Below are 6,000 nucleotides of genomic sequence, written 5' to 3' on the forward strand. Positions count from 1 at the left end.
AATGGCTAAGACACAATGGTAGGTAGAGAGGTAGAAAAAGACAAGTTCAGCTGTTAAAGATAAAAATAATGGCTGACAAGAACTAAAAGGGAGATGGTGGCGTGAGTGTGTGTGCATCAGCACTTTCAGAATGAATAATACGCCACTTCATCAGACAATTTATATAAAACTGCAACATGCAAGGAAGTCTATGTGCTCAGTGTAGGGCGCACACACACACACACACACACACACACACACACACACACACACACACACACACACACACACACACACACACACTGAAGTTATTTTGTAATAGAGGAAAATGCACTTGTGCATGAAAACACGCATACTCAGTGTACATGTCCTTATACACAAATGCCTAATTGCACAGACACATGCACACACGCTGCCCTTTCTGTTCAGGAGTAATTTATTGGTAAGTATTCCTCTGTCTCTTCTCTCTTTCTCCCACCGGCCCTGAGATCATCAATCTCTTTTTGCACTCCTCTTATGTCAGCACAATACCTCCCCCACTACTGCCTTTTTTCCCTTTCTTCAAGACTAGCCTTGGTGTTCTCTTGTGTTCGTGACTTACATGATGCATAATGTATTTTGTGCAAAAGATGAAGAGTTATCTGCGGGAAAAATAAAGTAAAATGGAGAGTGGAACAAATCGAATTTGATAGAAAATAGAATTTACTTAAATCTCTCTTTAGTGTATGAGTTGCTGTATGTTATATGCTTTTGTATGTGTGTGTGTGGATGCATGTAGATTTCATTTGAGCCTAAGAGCGGAAGATTAATTGCTGAGGTCACTGCACCAATTAACTGGTTGCTGATTAATTTCTTTTGACTATCATGAAAAAAATAAATGTTCCCCGCTCACTATTTTAAACTTTTTTCTTATTTTTTTCAGTCTCACTCATCTTTTCTTCTTTCTTTATCAACAAAACTCTTTTTTTCCCTCACCCTCGCTCCCCAACCCATTTTGTCCACTTCTCCACTTCCCTTCATTTGGCTGCCTCAGCTGGCTCTCTGGTTTCATTCCTCTGTGACTGCGTTCCCTCACTGCCTCTCTTCAACTTAATTAAGGAGAATGCCATACAGCTGTCGTTCTCTTGGCCGATAGCGTCCTTTTTCCCCACATCATATTGTTATTCATTAACACTATACGCCTGCCAATCAGGCACACAGCCCATGTTATTTCGAGGGATGGATGAGGCGGCACTTGCGATAATGACGTTTCTCCTCGTATCTCATTCTCACAGTAGTGCGCCTGAGGATACGGTACCACCATTTTGGATGAGCCCTGTTATTCTTTCATGTTCAGTGTTCTTTATTTTAAGGGCTTAGCCCAAAGCACTGCTTGTCTAGCCAGTTATCTTTTAGCGCACTGAGTGCTTAGACATTGGTCGAAGGTCCACTACTGTGACCATAAAGGTCGACACTGATTACCTGAAAACTCATAGAAAATTTACTCGGATGTCAGGTGCATTGTCACAAGTGAAAGAAAATAGCACTGAAGCTTTTCTTTTTTAAAACTAAAACGACTCGGCTTTATCTCAGTCTAGCTTCTTCGGCCCCCTGCCTCTAACCTTTTTACACTTTCCTTCTCATTCTATTTTTTTTGAAAGTCTCTCTTCATTAAGTGGAGGTCTGTTTTTTTTTTTTTCATTCCAATTACCCTGACGGCTCATTACAACAGTCGAGGAGACAGACTAATCCCTGGTCACCTAATATCCTTCTCTATCTCACCGTGTACCCACCCTTTCATCTTTTTGTCCCTTGCTTTTGCTTTCCATGCAACTTTCTGTAAATCAGTTTCCAGTTTGCATTCTTCCCACTGTTCGCTTCTTTCTGTATTTCACAGAAACGAGCACCCTCACATGCATACACGTGCATGCACATGTGTTAAGTATATGAAAACTATAATACTTATTTCCCCATCTCCATCTCTCTCTTTCTTTCTTTCTCTCTCTCTCCATCTTGCACACTCTCTCATGCAATTCAATTCTAATAGGTTTTATTGGCTTGGCGATTCATCTGAGTGCAGCAACTAAGTTCAATTACATAAGGAAGCCCTTTGGGCTTTCACCAGACAATCAACAACATTCTCCTCCCCGTCACAGGCACTCGCATGCTCATGCATCTTTGCGCATACACATAAAAAAAAAAATAAAATCCAATTTCTACTTAACAATGGTGGCACAGAGATGAAACACCCAACAGAGGCCACATCCTTTTAGGATTTTACAGATACTCGCTCCGAGACTGTGTGTTTGTGTGCGTGTGCCTTTGCTTTCTCATTCTTTCGAAATTTCTCACATTTACATCAATAGTGGCCTCCTGAATGCTGCAGAAAGTTAATTTCATTGTTTTAATTTGTTCACACACCTACATGCACAGCAACAGGAAATATCTCACTCTCTCTAAATCAAGGCTTCTTAAAGTGTGTCAATTAAGGAAATCAGCATGAATTAAGAGCCATAACAGAAAAATGCAGACATCACACACGGGTAGTTAGCGTTTTAATGTGTCTGTTTAGAGGATAGTGGTTTATGTTGGTGATTAATTTCTTCATTTAATTTCAGTAAATCGTTTTTGTGCTGGTTTCTAGCTTTCAAACCAGCACCCTCTGTCCTATTAGGAAGACAGAAACGTGTTTGTGTGTTATGAACACTAGAATAAAAGAGTTAAAAGCACCCACAAGCAACATTAGCTCTAATACTTGAAATACTCAGTTTGTCTTGGGTAAGGTGCTTCCTTGATCACTGTGGACTCACATGAACTGTGATTTAGTACATCTGTGCTCACACCTATTTTGGGTAATATCTATATAAGGTCAGAGATGAAGACCATGTGTGAAAATAGCCATAAACTGTGGAGGAATGAATGTGCAGCCCATACCTAGCCCTCTGATTGGTCCCCGGGCACTCTGAGAAACCTCGCTCTTAAATCATAAACATGCATGTATACAGGAATAAAAATTCAATAACACACACAGAGTAATATGCGGTAGGAATGTGTGACTCGTCCAATAAAGCTCAGCTTCAATGCATCATGTCTTTGCACAACCAAGGCCCTTGGAGAGTTTCCCACCTCTCACTCACGATTCTCCTTGGCTAGCATTAAACCTGCCTCTCTTTGTAAAGTGACAGCACTTAAAGCACCAGCGACAAATCTGAAGCCCCTTTTGCCTGAGTTTGAGCTCAGGCTGCAGACCCTGATGGCAGGTAATTCTCGCAGAGGGACGGTTGACACAAAATGAGACATAGAGATGAACAAGTTTCTTTGCACCTGTAACAGAATGGTTTCATTTCTGCTGACTCATACCTTATAACACACATCTTCCATCATCCCCTCTTTGCCTGCACTTCCTCCTCCAGTGCACCCAGGGATTCCCTGTGGGAAGGCTGGGAGCCAGCTAAACTGACATTTCGTGTATTTGACAAGCCGTGGTACTGAATGTTAACCTGCATTCAACCTCCATCGTCCTTCATCTCCCCCTATTCATTTCTCCATCACACACCCCCTACCCCCGTTCCCCCAATCCAACTTCTCACTACTTTACACCCAGTGTGCTCCGTGTCGCCTTCTCAGAGAGCAAGGCCTTCTTCGGTAAAGAGACTGAACTGCAGCTGAACCTAGAATAAGGGGCAGACCGGTGGCCAAGTGAGAAATAGTGATGGTGTTTGAAGAGCAGGGACAGGAAAAGGAAGTGGACAGGAGGTGCTAAAAAGGTGAGAACAGTTGAAAGCACAAGGAAAAAATGACATTGAGGAACAGAATACAGCAAGGTATAATGGGAAAAGGTGAATAACAAGAGTGTTTCAAACAGAAAAAAGAAAATAACCTCAGAGAGATTGAAAAGGTAAAGCATGCGACTACATCAATACACCAGTAAAACTGCATTTCTTTTGATCTGCATAATGCTTTGGGAAGAAGTGAAGATCCTCGCTACAAAATAAGTTAATCATTATTTGAATGAAAGAAACAGATGATGACACCTACTTAAACAATGTGGGTGCTGGAATGAAAGAAAGCACATGCTGCGTAAAATGTTGGAGTTATGATTCATCTTGTGTTTTATAGCATTAAATCCCATCATTTTTATTATTGATTGGCGACTTTCATTTAGTTTTCAGAAGCTAGCATGCCACCAGCACTATGTTAAATCATCCTTGGTGGTTTATTTACATCAATACAAATGTATAGTAAAGCGTGCATTTAAGCTCTGCGGCATTTACAAAGACACACATATTACCGAAAACAGAGCTTGAATTCAATGGATACGTTTGACATTTCTCAAGAAATAATTTTCACCATATTAGCTGGATTATTAGTTGTGACATTCAGGAAAATCAAGTGCGACTTTCAGTTGCCTACAGATTAATATGATGGTTGCATCAACAACTCTGAGCTCTTTGAGATAAGGTTTAAAACAATCTGCCCAGTGGGTGACTACATTTTTTTTTTATTTTTTGAAGTACAGCAACCTACCACTGATACGGGGCACACCGAGAGGACTTAAGAAGCTGATTGCTGAAAATCTATGGTGCAGCACAAAGGAGCTGAAGCTAGGCTTATGTTGTTTATGAGGATTTCCTGTCTTTTATGGATTTTTATTGAGGCCAGATTCCTTGATCTGAAAGTATCATTTTATTCACAAAACGAAAGGATAAGAAAAAAAAGAGCGATATGTCAAATTAACAAGCAGCACAGAGCAACGACATTAAATAGAGAAGATAAATGATGAAATTTGAGGAAAAAAATGCCACAGAGGAAAATAAATGGAGACGACTGCTAAGGAAATGGTGAAGTGGAAAAAGACAGAACATTTTCTACAGTGGTGGCAACACACATCAAAGCTCGACATGTCTAACCTTTTTGAATAGAGAAACAGAGAGAACGAAAGAAAGAATAAGTGCGAGAGAAAGGAGAGCTGGTGGTGATGTCATCTTTCATCTTGCCAGTGTTGCCACCCGTGATGTCTGTGGAAAGCTGCCATTACGTGTGTCATCTGATTATTGTACAAAAGTGCACTCGGTGTGGAAAAGAAAGCGATGGCTAGTGCAACAGTGAGAAAGATAGATAGACGAGGGTGCGCTAACTAAAAGCAACCTAAGAATGTTACATAAGATATGATGTCTCAGCTCCCTTCATTCTTCCCACTGCTTCTGATCTTCAAACCAGGTGCTAGAATGACATGACAGGAGCTGCCAGTGGGGGAGTGGGGGTTAGATCAAAAGGGCAAACCTACTGAGTGACAGTGGTGTGCACGTAATTAGGTCAAACCACAAATGCATTGGATATGAATCCATATAAGCCGCTAATGACGAGCTTGCTTTACAATTCAGCCCTACTGCTGCTGTCTTGTTAAAATTTCACAAATCTTGTTTTGTCCTTATTTGATTGCAAGTTTTACAGAGTTCTTACTCTCTTGGATCACACAACTTTAAACATATTCTTTTCAAATGTACTTCTAAGCCAGAGAGAAAGTTTAGCCAATTTGTCATATTTCCTGAAAAGAAGTGGTGCGAGATATTCATGTGATGTTGCAAGCGGCATCGCTAGCATCGCCTTTTATTAATAAGGGATAACTGCTGTGTTCATTTCCACAGTTGTATGATTGAACTCTGCTAGCAACATTTACACATGTAAAAAAAATATGCTTATTTATTTTGAGCCTTGGTGAAGCTGTTTTAATTCCTCTTCGCCACCCTCCCTTCAAGTCACCCTTTCATTTGATCAGCTGCCCCTCACAAACAGAGGTAGGAAAGTGATGTGCTTACGCTCAGAGCTGTGGTTACAAATGACCCTAATAAGGATATCAGCTCTGACTGATATGATACAGAGCCACAAGTAGCTGAAACCAAACATTTAGAGCAATCTGATGCCTGAGGTTTCAGCTCAAAGGGATTAATTGGACTTATGCTTACCTCATTATCTGGAAATCTGGCCGTGCTGAACATCTAACAGTGTAATGTGACATATATATATATATATATATATATA

At 40.5% G+C, this 6,000-nt stretch overlaps 1 protein-coding gene across 4 annotated transcripts in view; it reads right to left on the reverse strand.

The window, feature by feature from the left end:
- cadm4 (cell adhesion molecule 4) overlaps positions 1–6,000 on the reverse strand; it is a 155,682-nt gene that overhangs the window by 9,327 nt on the left and 140,355 nt on the right. The gene's annotated exons all lie outside the window — the stretch shown is intronic.

The sequence above is a fragment of the Haplochromis burtoni genome, unplaced genomic scaffold (genome assembly GCF_018398535.1).
Source record: "Haplochromis burtoni strain Fernald_Lab_line unplaced genomic scaffold, NCSU_Asbu1 Contig_237, whole genome shotgun sequence".
Classification (NCBI taxonomy): domain Eukaryota; kingdom Metazoa; phylum Chordata; class Actinopteri; order Cichliformes; family Cichlidae; genus Haplochromis; species Haplochromis burtoni.